At 44.1% G+C, this 13,520-nt stretch overlaps 1 protein-coding gene across 3 annotated transcripts in view; it reads left to right on the forward strand.

Annotated features, from left to right (window-relative positions):
* The first annotated feature begins 3,962 nt into the window (after nt 1–3,962).
* Nucleotides 3,963–13,520, forward strand: part of LOC137371982 (retinol dehydrogenase 7-like) — a 28,923-nt gene continuing 19,365 nt past the window's right edge. Inside the window, exon 1 of one of the 3 annotated variants that reach the window (XM_068035175.1) lies at nt 3,963–4,326. The gene's annotated coding sequence lies outside the window, so the exon portion shown is untranslated. Of the gene's footprint in view, nt 4,327–7,920; nt 8,881–13,520 lie in introns of those variants that run through there. The other 2 variants (XM_068035174.1, XM_068035176.1) reach the window with 2 other exon arrangements.

The following is a 13,520-nucleotide window of genomic DNA, read 5'->3' on the forward strand; positions in this document are numbered from 1 at the left end:
CTACCTTCTGATTTGGAATCCGTTTTTCACTCTTTCAGTTTGTGCAGATAAACAACAAAAACTGTAATTTGACTTGAAAGGTTGTTTAAAAAGATAAAGATTGGAGCCACGAAGTCAATGATTGTTTGGTCACGGGTTAAACAGAAACCCATGGAGTTGTGCCCAGACAGGTTGTGCCACACTGTACCAGTATCTGTATTGCTTAAAATAAACACCGCAATTGCCCAAAGGCTCAGAATATTTCATTATACATTATCTAGACTCCTGCTTTACAGGTTGAAATAGTTGCTGCAAGTTTATCCAGTGAGCAGCTGAGATGCAGAGACCAGGAAGGTCCTGAGTGATTAATTATTATAAAATATACAGTATTTCGATAAAAAATATAAAATGATCATTGTCAGGACTCTAGTCTACACACATACAGTACTGTACTGTTGCTGTTTGTGGGACCTTGCTGTGCATAAATTGGCTGCCACGTTTCTTACATTATAACATTGACAACACTTCAAAGGTACTTCATTGGATATAAAATGCTTTTAGATGTACTAGAGTGATGAAAAGTGCTATGTAAATGCAAGTCTTTGATTTTCTTTTAATGTCAAAGTGGCACCCTCTTTCTAGGTGCTGCTTTGTAAAAATTATGATGCCATTTAGCTTTGGCCAGTGCCACTAATTGGTTAGTACAGGATAAAGTACTTATTCAGGCAAGCCAAGTTCACACTACATCATAACAAGCACTAAAGTAGATGGCTGATTCCCTGATTAAGCACTCCAAGTGAGAAGCAGTGCTCATAGGGACAGATCAGTGGGAAACAAAGACTGCACCCCCTGATTTTTTTTTTCATGGATGGAAACCTCAGGCTGCAGTGCCTCAGCTTCCTGAAAAGTACTCTGTGTGATTGTTGCTTTTGTCTGGAGTATCTACAGAAGAACATCAGTACATAAGAAATGGGAGCAAGAGTAAACCATTTGGTTCTTCGAGTCTCCCTCACCATTCAATATGATCACGGTTGATCTTCTACCTTAACACCACCATCTTGCACTCTCCCCATATCCCTTAAATCTCCTTGCATCCAAAAATCTGTTTATCTCTGTCTTGTATACACTCAGTTACTGAGCATCCACAGTCCTCTTGGGTAGAGAATTCCAATGATCCACAACCCTTTGAGTGAAGAAATTTCTCCTCATCTCAGTTCTAAATGGCTGGTCCCTTATTCTCAGACTGTGACCCTGTGTTCTAGACTTCTCAGCGAGGGAAATATCATCCCAGCATCTACCCTGTCAGATCCCTTTACAATTTTATGTTTCAATTAGATTACCTGTCATTCTTCTAAATTCTAGGGAATATGGCCTTGTCTACTCAAATCTCTCATGAAACAATTCCGTTGCTCCAGCAATCAGTCTAATGAACATTTGTTGCACTCCCTCCATTTTTCTTTTATTCGTTCAAGTGATGTGGACATCGCTGGCTAGGCCAGCATTTATTGCCCATCCCTAATTGCCCTTGAACTGAGTGGCCATTTCAGAGGGCTTTTTAAGAGTCAACCACATTGCTGTGGATCTGGAGTCACATGTAGACCAGACCAGGTCAGGACAGCAGATTTCCTTCCCTAAAGGACATTAGTGAACCAGATGGGTTTTTACAACAATTGACAATGGCTTCATGGTCACACTTGACTAGCTTTTTAATTCCAGATTTATTAATTGAATTCAAATTTCACCATCTGCCATGGTGGGATTTGAACCCACGTCCCCAGTGCATTAGCCTGGGCTTCTGGGCTACCAGTTCAGTGACATTACCACTGCGCCACCGCCTCCCCTAAAAGTATATGTCAAGTATATCTTTCCTTACATAAGGAGGCCACAACTGTACACAATGCTCTAGGCATGGTCTCAACAAGGTGATATACAATTGTATAATAAATAAAAGCAAACTACTGTGGATGCTGGAAATGCGAAATAAAGACAAGAAACGCTGGAAATACTCAGCAGGTCTGGTAGCGTCTGTGGAGAGAGAAGCAGAGTTAACGTTTCAGGTCAATGACCTTTCTTCAGAACTGGCAGATATAAGAAATGTAAAAGATTTTAAGCAAGTAAAACAGGGGTGGGGCAAGAGATAACAAAAGAGAAAGTATTGATAGGACAGGGTCACAGAATAGCTGACCAGAAGGTCATGGAGCAAAGGCAAATAATATGTTAATGGTGTGCTGAAAGAGAAAGCATTAGTACATTATAGGGTGTTAATGGACTGCAAACTGAACAGCCACAAGCACAGACATGAAAAAAATCAGTGAGTAGGCACAGTCAAAACAAACTGAAATAAAATAAACACAAAAAAGAAAAAAGAAAAAAAACTAAAAATAAAAGTAAAATGTGGGGTCCGTCATGCTCTGAAATTATTTAACTCAATGTTCAGTCCGGCAGGCTGTAGCATGCCGTAAATGAGATGCTGTTCCTTGAGGTTGCATTGATGTTCACTGGAACATTGCAGCAATCCCAGGACAGAGATGTGAGCATGAGAGCAGGGGGTGTGTTGAAATTGCCAGCAACCAGAAGCTCGGAGTCATGTTTTCGGACTGAACGGAGGTGTTCCGCAAAGCAGTCACCCAGTCCGCGTTTGGTCTCCCCAATGTAGGGGGGACCACATTGTGAGCAGCGAATACAGTATACTACATTGAAAGAAGTACAAGTAAATCGCTGCTTCAGCTGAAAGGAGTGTTTGCGGCCTTGGATATTGAGGAGAGAGGAGGTAAATGGACAGGTATTACACCTCCTGCCATTGCAGGGGAAGGTGCAGTGGGAAGGTAATGGAGGAGTGGACCAGGGTGTCGTGGAGGGAATGATCCCTTCAGAGTGCTGATAGGGGAAAGATGCATTTGGTAGTGGCATCACGCTGGAGGTGGCAGAAATGGCGGAAGATGATTCTTTGGATATGGAGGCTGATGCGGTGGAAAGTGAGGACAAGGGGATCCCTGTCGCGGTTCTGGGAGGGAGGGGAAGGGGTGAGGGCAGAGGTGCGGGAAATGGGCTGGATATGGTTGAGGGCCCTGTCAACCACTGTGGGGGTGGGGGGGGAATCCTCGGTTGAGGAAAAAGGAAGACATATCAGAAGCGCTGTCATGGAAGGTAGCATCATCAGAGCAGATGCGTCGGAGATGGAGAAACTGGGAGAATGGAATGGAGTCCTTACAGGATGCAGGGTGTGAAGAAGTGTAGTTGAGGTAGCTGTGGGAGTCCATGGGCTTATCATGAATATTAGTAGACAGCCTATCCCCAGAGATGGAAACAGAGAGTCAAGGAACGGGAGGGAAGTGTTGGAGAAGGACCATGTAAAGGCGAGAGAAGGGTGGAAATTAGAAGCAAAGTTGATAGAGTATTCCAGTTCGGGACAGGAGCAGGAAACGGCACCGATACAGCCATCAATGTTCCGGAAAAAGAGTTGGGGGAGGAGACCTGAGTAGGACTGGAACTAGGAATGCTCGACATATCCCACAAAAAGACAGACATAATTGTAGTAAACCTTCTTCACTTTTATATTCCAATCCTTTTGTAAAAAGGCGGAAATACCATTTGCTTTCCTAACTGCTGCTGCACCTGCTTGTTAACTTTCTGTGACTCATGTATAAAGGCACTCAAGTCCCTCCAAATACCAATAGATCCCAGTCTCTCACCATTTAAAAAAAAATCTGCTTTTCTATGTTTCCTTCCAAAGTGGATAACTTTCTACACATTATATTCCATTTTTCCCATTGTTAACTTGTCCTTTGCAGCTTCTGTGCATCCTTCTTACAGCTGACTTTCCCACCTGGTTTTGTATCATCAATGCACTTGGATATATTACATCCGCTCCCGACAGCCTATGGTGGACAGTGAGTGACAGACCACAACTTCAGGATTTCCATGTTAGTCTGCAATGCGCAAAATCACCCTTCCCCCACAAAATCCTGCAGGCCTTCATGATTTTCCATGCACCCTGTTATCACTGATTCTCACTACCTTATCAGAGAAACAGTCCTGATATCATTTTCCAAGCTCTAAAAAGGAAAATATGATGAAGCATTCAAAATGCCTTATTGTGAAGTTTAAGGGCTATAATTAAAGGTATCATTTGAGGAACTTAACACTGCAGCAGAACTTCCGTCTAATTTCTGCTGGCAGAGTCGATTAATTTTGTGGGAGGAATCTTCCTGTGTGGTTGTGCTGACCCCGGTTCCGGAGGCCTTAAGCTATGCAAAGTTCATTCACATTCCAAACAAGTTGAGGAGAAGAACAGAGTTGGACAAAAGCTCAGTTTTCAAGCACTTGAATATACGACGTTCACAGTGAGTGAGTTTTATTGTCTGCAAAACCTATTTAAAATTAGGATTAACTATTTGTTGTTAAGTATACTGAAGAGGAAACGAGGTAAAGATTGATGACTATAATCCTTCCGTTTTTTTTTAAATTTGTGGCCACTTTGTTCAATTTAAGCGCCGTGTGTGATGTTGGGCTATAAAATATGGCTGGTAAATCATGTTTAGTTATCTGAAATACTTTGAAGGAGCTATTTTCCAGTATGGTGCCAGCATATACTGCATTACAGGTATTTGGGTGGACTTCTAATATTATCTGACGCACTCTAAATAATTTTCAACACGGCGGCACAGTGGTTAGCACCGCAGCCTCACAGCTCCAGCGACCCGGGTTCAATTCTGGGTACTGCCTGTGTGGAGTTTGCAAGTTCTCCCTGTGTCTGCGTGGGTTTCTTCCGGGTGCTCCGGTTTCCTCCCACATGCCAAAGACTTGCAGGTTGATAGGTAAATTGGCCATTAGAAATTGCCCCTAGTATAGGTAGGTGGTAGGGAAAAATATAGGGACAGGTGGGGATGTGGTAGGAATATGGGATTAGTGTAGGATTAGTATAAATGGGTGGTTGATGGTCGGCACAGACTCGGTGGGCCAAAGGGCCTGTTTCAGTGCTGTATCTCTAAACTAAATTCCTCCTGTCGATTTGGCCATATTTGGTGTTGCTTGTTGCTTCCCAAAACTGTGCCTATTTCTCCCATAACTCACTTTTAAATCCCTTCAACCAAACTTCCCGAACTGTTTAAATTCTTTAAGAACCTCACCCCTTCACTATCTCTGTAAACATCTCTAGTCCTCTAACTTCCTCCACCCCGAGCTCTTGCACTGCAATAATAGCATGACATTATTTTTGTTTAGTTAAATGTGTTAGAAGGAAGCTGTCTTCCTGATATCAAGAAGTACTTCTTCCCACTGCAATTGTATAGGGATAGGAGCAGAAGTAGACCATTCTGCCCATCGAGCCTGCCTGGCCATTCAGTACGATCATGGCTGGCCTTCCACTTCATTCCTTTTTCCCACACTCTCCTCATATCCCTTTACGTCATTTGTATTTAGAAATCTGTCAATCTCTGCTTTAAACATACTCAATGACTGAGTTTTCACAGCCCTCGGGTGGCGAATTCCAAAGATTCACAACCTTCTGAGTAAAGAAATTTCTCCTCATCTCTGTCCGAAGTGGCTTCCCCCTTATTTCCCCCTGCTTCTAGACTCCCCAGCCAGGGGAAAAATCTTAGCTGCATCTTTTCAGCCCATTAACACCCTATCTGTACTAATGCTTTGTCTTTCAGCACACCATTAACATATTGTTTGCCTCTGCTCCATGACTTTCTGGTCAGCTATTCTGTGACCTTGTCCTATCAATACCTTCTCCTTTGTTATCTCTTGCCCCACCCCCGCTTTACTTGCTTAAAATCTTTTACATTTCTTATATCTGCCAGTTCTTAAGAAGGGTCACTGACCTGAAATGTTAACTCTGCTTCAACTGGGGATCCAAAATGGACCGGGTCCGGAGGGACATGATGTTCAAACCTCTGGATAAGGACAGGAAAAATGTACCAAACATGGCCCTAATCCTGATGACTACCTTCGTGTGCGGCTGCATCAAGCTGCGTGCAGACCTCCAGTACGCAAACACCAAGTGTCACTATGTACTGAGGTTCTATCTGTCCCCCGTGTTGCGAAGGATGGGCTTGGTCAAATTGCAGCGGAACGCTCCATCCAGTTGGGCTGTGCTGTACCACCTATCCTTCGTGGAGCAGTTTCTGCGGGAAAACACCTTTGACCACCGAACCATCAGGCAGTGGTCTACACGGAATGTCCTCAAGGTCCTACGGGAAAAGGAGATGGTGGATCCCGTCGGATGGTTCCCCGAGCAGATCGTCCAAGTCATTTGGCGGAATGCCTCATCACCAGAACTTTCAAACAAGCACCAAGATGTAGCTTGGCTGGTGGTGAGAAGAGCCCTCCCCGTCAGATCCTTCCTGAACGCCCGAAGTCTCACCCCCTCCGTACAATGCCCCCGTGGTGGTTGTGGTGGGGAAGAGACGGTTGCCCACCTCCTTCTGGAATGTGTCTTTGCAAAGCAGGTGTGGAAAGAGATGCAGTGGTTTTTGTTGAGGTTCATCCCAAGCAGCTCTGTAACACAGGAGTCTGTGCTCTATGGGCTGTTCCCAGGGACACACACCGAGACAAACATCAACAGCTGCTGGAGGACGATCAATTCGGTGAAAGAAGCCCTTTGGTCTGCCCGAAACTTGCTGGTCTTCCAGCGCAAAGAGTTGTCCACGACCGAATGTTGCAGACTGGCACATTCCAAGGTCCAGGACTACATGCTGAGGGACGCACTAAAGCTTGGGGCAGCCACAGCAAAGGCTCAATGCGGAAAGACCACTGTGTAAGGTCCCCCCACCAAGCTGAACTGAGGGGCTGGATCCATGGGAAACCCCTCGAACTGTCTCGGGAAAATTTTGTGTGCTGTAAAATGTAAAAATGTGTATGGCATGAAAAATGAAATGGAAGGGTTGTGAGGCAACTCATGATTGTATTGAAGGAAACTGATCTCCCTTGCACTGTTTGTATTTTTTGACTTGGTGTTGTTTGAAACTGTTTGGTAATGTATTTTTTACAGATTTTTACGAATAAAGTTTTTTTTGGAAATAAATCTGCTTCTCTCTGCACAGATGCTGCCAGATCTGCTGAGTATTTCCAGCATTTCTTGTTTTTATTTCAGGTTTCCAGCAGCCATAGAATGTTGCTTTTATTTTAGCTGCATCTACCCTGTCTATCCCTTTAAGTATTTTGCAAGTTTCAATGAGATCACCTCTCATTTTTGGAAACTCTAGAAAATATGGACCCAGTTTCCCCAATAGGAACATGGCACCATCAGTGAGACTGGTTTTCAATTGTGGATTTTTTAAGATTGAATAATTGAATTTAAATTCCACCAGCTGCCATGGTGGGATTTGAACCTGTGTCCTAGGGTTCCGAAGAAGGGCCACTGACCCGAAACGTTAACTCTGCTTCTCTTTCCACAGATGCTGCCAGACCTGCTGAGTGAATCCAGCATTTCTTGTTTTTGTTGTCCTAGGGCATTAGTTTGGGTATCAGCATTACTGGTCCAGTGACATAGATTCTTAGAGTTATCTTTTCTTTCTTTCTTTTTCTTTCTTTTTCTTTTGGGCCTCCTTATCTCGAGAGACAATGGATACGCGCCTGGAGGTGGTCAGTGGTTTGTGAAGCAGCGCCTGGAGTGGCTATAAAGGCCAATTCTGGAGTGACAGGCTCTTCCACAGGTGCTGCAGAGAAATTTGTTTGTTGGGGCTGTTGCACAGTTGGCTCTCCCCTTGCGCCTCTGTCTTTTTTCCTGCCAACTACTAAGTCTCTTCGACTCGCCACAATTTAGCCCTGTCTTTATGGCTGCCCGCCAGCTCTGGCGAATGCTGGCAACTGACTCCCACGACTTGTGATCAATGTCACACGATTTCATGTCGCGTTTGCAGACGTCTTTATAACGGAGACATGGACGGCCGGTGGGTCTGATACCAGTGGCGAGCTCGCTGTACAATGTGTCTTTGGGGATCCTGCCATCTTCCATGCGGCTCACATGGCCAAGCACAGAATACAGCACAGAAACAGGCCCTTCGGCCCACCATGTTTGCAGCAGCCATCAATCCTATCTATTCTAATCCCATTTTCCAAACACTTGGCCCGTAGCCTTGTATGCTATGGTGTTTCAAGCACTCATCTAAATACTTCTTAAATGTGAGGGTTCCTGCCTCTACCACCCCTTCAGACAGTGTGTTCCAGATTCCAACCACCTTCTGGGGAAATTTTTTTCCTCAAATCCCCTCTAAACCTCCTGCCTCTTACCTTCAATCTATGCCGCCTGGTTATTGACACCTCCGCAAAGGGAAAAAGTTTCTTCCTATTTACCCTATCTATGCCCCTCATAATTTAGTATCGCTCAGTCAGGTTCCCAACTCAGCCTTCTCTGCTCTAAGGAAAACACCCCTAGCCTATCCAGTCTCTCTTTATAGCTGAAATGCTCCAGCCCAAGCAGCATCCTGGTGAATCTCCTTTGCACCCTCTCCAGTGCAATCACATCCTTACTAAAGTGTGACGACCAGAACTGTGCACAGTACTCCAGCTGTGGCCTAACTAGCATTTTATACAGCTTCATCATAACCTCCCTGCTCTTATATTCTATGCCTCTGCTAATAACCACCTTGTCTACCTGTGCTGCTGCCTTCAATGATCTGATGGACAAGTACACCAAGGTCCTTCTGTCCCTCTGTACTTCCTAGGGTCCTACCATCCATTGTATATTCCCTTGCCTTGTTAGACAGAGAGAGGAGCACAGCCCGAGGAGTGGAGGTTTAAAAAGCGGGCCAAATCACAGAGTTGGAGACAGGGAGAGAGAGGAGCACAGTGGGAACAGCAGGAGCAGAGCGGGGGAAAAATCGACAAGTGACATTAGAGTGACACCACAATCAACAGAGAGAGCAAGGAAGAAGCTACCTGTTTTTTGAGTATATGGTAAGTGATTAAGGACCATTCTAAGCCTAACGTTTAAAATAGTAAAAGAACTAGTGGTGAGCTTCATAAAATATATTTTAAAAAAAGGGAAAATAAAATAATTAAATAATTGAATAAAATAATTAAGCAGTCAATTAAAACACATTAAGGATGGCAGGACAGGTGATATGTCACGGCTTGAGCATGTGGGAGCTCCTGGATGCCAGTATGATCCAGAGCAAACACATCTGTGATAAATGTTTGTGGCTCAAAGAGCTTCGGCTCCGAGTCATTGAATTGGAGGCCGAGCTGCAGACGCTGTGACACATCAGGTAAGTTACCTGGACATTTTGTACCAGGAGGCGGTCACGCCCCTTCGATAGGGTTTTCTGATTTGGTCAGTGGTCAGGGACAGGAGAGTATGGCTGCAGCTGAGGCAGGTCAGGGGACCCAGAGGGCCGGAGTGCAGGAGCCTCAGCCTTTGCGATTGTCCAACAGGTTTGAGGTTCTTCCAGCTTGTTTGGATGAGAGTGGGGGCTGCAGGGTGGATGAGCAACCTGACCAGATGACACAAAGTTGGGTGAGAGTGTGAGCTGTGAGGAGGATGCAGAGAAGCTCCAGTGTGATTTGGACAGGTTGAGTGAGTGGGATGCAGTATATGACAGATGCAGTATAATGTGGATAAATGTGAGGTTATCCACTTTGGTGGCAAAAACAGAAAGGTAGATTATTGTTTGAACGGCGATAGATTGGGAAAGGGGGTGGTGCTGCATGACCTGGGTGTCATGTGCACGAGTCGCTGAAAGTAAGCATGCAGGTGCAGCAGGCAGTTAAGAAGGCAAATGGTATGTTGACCTTCATAGCGAGAGGATTAGAGTACAGGAGCAAGGATGTCTTACTGCAATTATACAGGGCCTTGGTGAGACCAGATCTGGTGTATTGTGTGCCATTTTGGTCTCCTTATATGAGGAAGGATGTTCTTGCTATGGAGTGAATGCAGCAAAGGTTCACCAGACTGATTCCTGGGATGGCAAGGCTGACGTATGAAGAGAGATTGGGTCGATGCGGCTTGTATTCGCTAAAGTCCAGAAGAATGAGATGGGATCTCATAGAAACCTACAAAATTCTAACAGGACTGGACAAACTAGATGCAGGAAGGATGCTCCCGATGGCGAGGGAGTCCAGGACCAGAGGTCACAATCTAAGGATAAGGGGTAAGCCATTTAGGACTAAGGTGCGGAGTGATTTCTTCACCCAGAGAGTGGTGAACCTGTGGAATTCTTTACCACAGAAAGCAGTTGAGGCCAAATCACTAAATATATTCAAGAAAGAGTTAGATATAGCTCTTGGGGCTAAAGGAATCAAGGGATACGGGGAGAAAGCGGGAACTGGATACTGAGTTTGGATGATCAGCCATGATCATATTGAATGGCGGTGCAGGCTCGAAGGGCCAAATGGCCTACTCCTGCTCCTATTTTCTATGTTTCTATGACCATGGCACCATTGTACTGGAAGCCATTCAAGTGGAGGGAGAAAAAAGGAATGTAGTGGCAGGGGACAGTATAGTTAGGGGGATTGATGCTGTTCTCTGCAGCAAAGAGCGAGAGACCAGACAGCTGTGTTGCCTGCCCGGTGCCAGGGTTCGGGACATCTGCTCAGGGCTGGAGAGGAATTTACAGTGGGAGGAGGAGGAGGATCCAGTCGTCCTGGTCCATGTAGGTATCAACGACACAGGCAGGACAAGGAAAGAGGTTCTGCATAGTCAGTATGAGGAACCAGGCTCCAAATTAAGAAGCAGAAACTCAAAGGTAATAATCTCTGGATTATTACCTGAGCCACGTGCAAATTGGCATAGGGCAAATAAGATTAGAGAAACTAATGCATGGCTCAAAGACTGGTGTGTTAGAAGTGGGTTCCAGTTCATGGGGCACTGGCACCAGTACTGGGGAAAGTGGTGGCTGTACCGTTGGGACAAATTACACCTGAATCATGCTGGGGCCAATGTTCTAGCGAGCCGCATAACTAGGGAAGTAGAGAGGGTTTTAAACTGAGTAGTGGGGGCAAGGGATCAAATTTGGGAAGCTATGGTACATCAAGGAGAAGGGACAAGGCAAGAGAGAAAGGTATTAATATGGGAAATGCTAAGCAGACTGTGACAGGAAAGGACAGCGTACAAATCTATGAGTAAATCAACGGATAAGGCTAGAGGTTACAAAAATAATAAAAGGACACAACTAAAGGCGCTGTATCTGAATGCATGTAGCATTCAAAACAAACAGATGAATTGAGAGCGCAAATAGAAATAAATAAGTACGATCTGATAGCCATTACAGAGACATGGCTGCAGGACAACATAGATTGGGACCTGAATATTGAAGGATACATGGATATGGGAAGTTAGGAAAAGGTGGAGAGGTAGCTCTGTTAATTAATGATTGTATCAGCGCAATAGAGAGGGATGACCTACGTTCAGGAGACCAGGATGTAGAAGCAGTTTGGGTAGAGATGAGAAATCATAAAGGCAAGAAGTCACTTGTGGGAGTTGTGTACAGGCCACCTAACATTGACCACTCTGTGAGACGGGGTATAAAGGAAGAAATAATGGCAGCTTGTCAGAAAGGTACAGCGATAATTTTGCGGAATTTTAACCGACAGATAGACTGGAAAAATCAGATGGGCAGAGGTAGATAGATGAGGAGTAGATAGAATGTTTTCGGGATAATTTCTTGGAACAATACATTCTGGAGCCAACCAGAGAGCAGGCTGTACTAGGCCTGGTATTGTGCAACGAGATAGGAGTAATTAATGACTTTGTAGTTAGGCACTCCGAGGTAGCAGCAATCACAATATGATTGAATTTTACATTCAGTTTGAGGGAGAGAAGAGTGGGTCCAAGACTAGTATTTTAAACTTAAATAAGGGCAATTATGAGGGCATGAAAGCAGAGCTAGTTGAAGTGAACTGACAAATCAGGTTAAGGGATAGGTGAATAGAGATGCAGTGGCAGACATTTAAGGTGATATTTCAGAATACACAGAATAGATACATTTCAACGAGAAAGAAAAATTCCAAGGGTGGGACCTGCCATCCGTAGTTAACTAAAACAGTTAAAGATAGTATCAAACTTAAAGAAAAGGCCTACAATTGCTCAAAGCTGGGAGGCAGGTCAGAAGATTGGACGGAATATAAAAAACAGCAAAGAATGACTAAAAGATTGATAAAGAAGGTAAAATTAGAGTACGAGAGAAAGCCAGTTAGAAATATAAAGACAGATAGTAAGAGTTACTATAGATATTTTAAAAAGAAAAGTTAACAAAGTGAGCGTTGGTCCTATAAAAAGTGAGTCTGGGGAATTAATAATGGATACTAAGGCGATGGCAGATGAATTGAACAGATAATTTGCATCAGTCCTCACTGTTGAGGATAGAAGTAATATCCCAGTATTAGCTGTAAGTCAGCTATAAGCTGTAAGGAGGGAGGAACTCAAGAAAATTACAATCACCAGGGTAGTGGTACTGAACAAATTGTTGGAGCTGCGGGCTGACAAGTCCCCGGGTGCTGATGGACTTCATCCTAGGGTATTAAAAGAAGTGGCTAGTGAGATAGTTGATGCATTGGTTTTAATTTTCCAAAATTCCCTAGATTCAGGGAAGGTTCCCTTCGATTGAAAAATTGCGAATGTAACTCCTTTATTCAAAAAGGGAGGGAAACAGAAAGCAGAAAACTACAGGCCAGTTAGCTTAACATCTGTCTTAGAGAAAATGTTAGAAGCTATCAGTAAAAATGCTATAGCAGGGCATTTAGAAAAATTCAAGGTAATCAGGCAGAGTCAACATGGTTTTGTGAAAGGGAAATCATGTGTAACCAATTTATTGGAGTCCTTTGACTGAGTTACATGTGCTGTGGATACAGAGGAACTGGTGGATGTATTGTACTTCGATTTCCAGAAGGCATTTGATAAGGTGCCACATCAAAGATCATTGCAGAAAATAAAAGCTCATGGTGTAGGGGTTAACATATTGGCATGGGTAGAAGATTGGTTAGCTAACAGGAAACAGAGTAGGCATAAATGGGTAATTTTCTGGTTGGCAAGGTGTAACGAGTGGTGTGCCACAGGGATCTGTGCTGAGCCCTCAACTTTTTACAAATTATGTAAATGACTTCGATGAAGGGACCGAAGGTATTGTTGCCAAATTTGCTGATGACAAAAAGATAGGGCGGAAAGTAACTTGTGAAGAGGACATAAGGAGGCTACAAAGGGATATGGATAGGTTAAGTGAGTGGGCAAAGATCTGGCAAATGGAGTATAATGTGGGAAATTGTGAAATTGTCCATTTTGGCAGGAAAAATAAAAAAGAAGCATATTATCTAAATGGTGAGAGACTGCGAAGCTCTGAGATGCAGAGGGATCTGGGTGTCCCAGTGCATGAATTGCAAAAGATTATTATGCAGGTACAGCACGTAATTAGGAAAGCTAATAGAATGTTATTGTTTATCGTGAAGGGAATTGAATACAAAAGTAGGGAGGTTATGCTTCAGCTATACAGGGCATTGGTGTGACCACATCTGGAGTATTGTGTACAGTACTGGTCTTCCTATTTAAGGAAAGATGTAAATGCATTGGAGGCAGTACAGAGAAGGTTTACTGAACTAATACCTGG

The sequence above is a fragment of the Heterodontus francisci genome, chromosome 7 (assembly GCF_036365525.1).
Source record: "Heterodontus francisci isolate sHetFra1 chromosome 7, sHetFra1.hap1, whole genome shotgun sequence".
Classification (NCBI taxonomy): Eukaryota; Metazoa; Chordata; class Chondrichthyes; order Heterodontiformes; family Heterodontidae; genus Heterodontus; species Heterodontus francisci.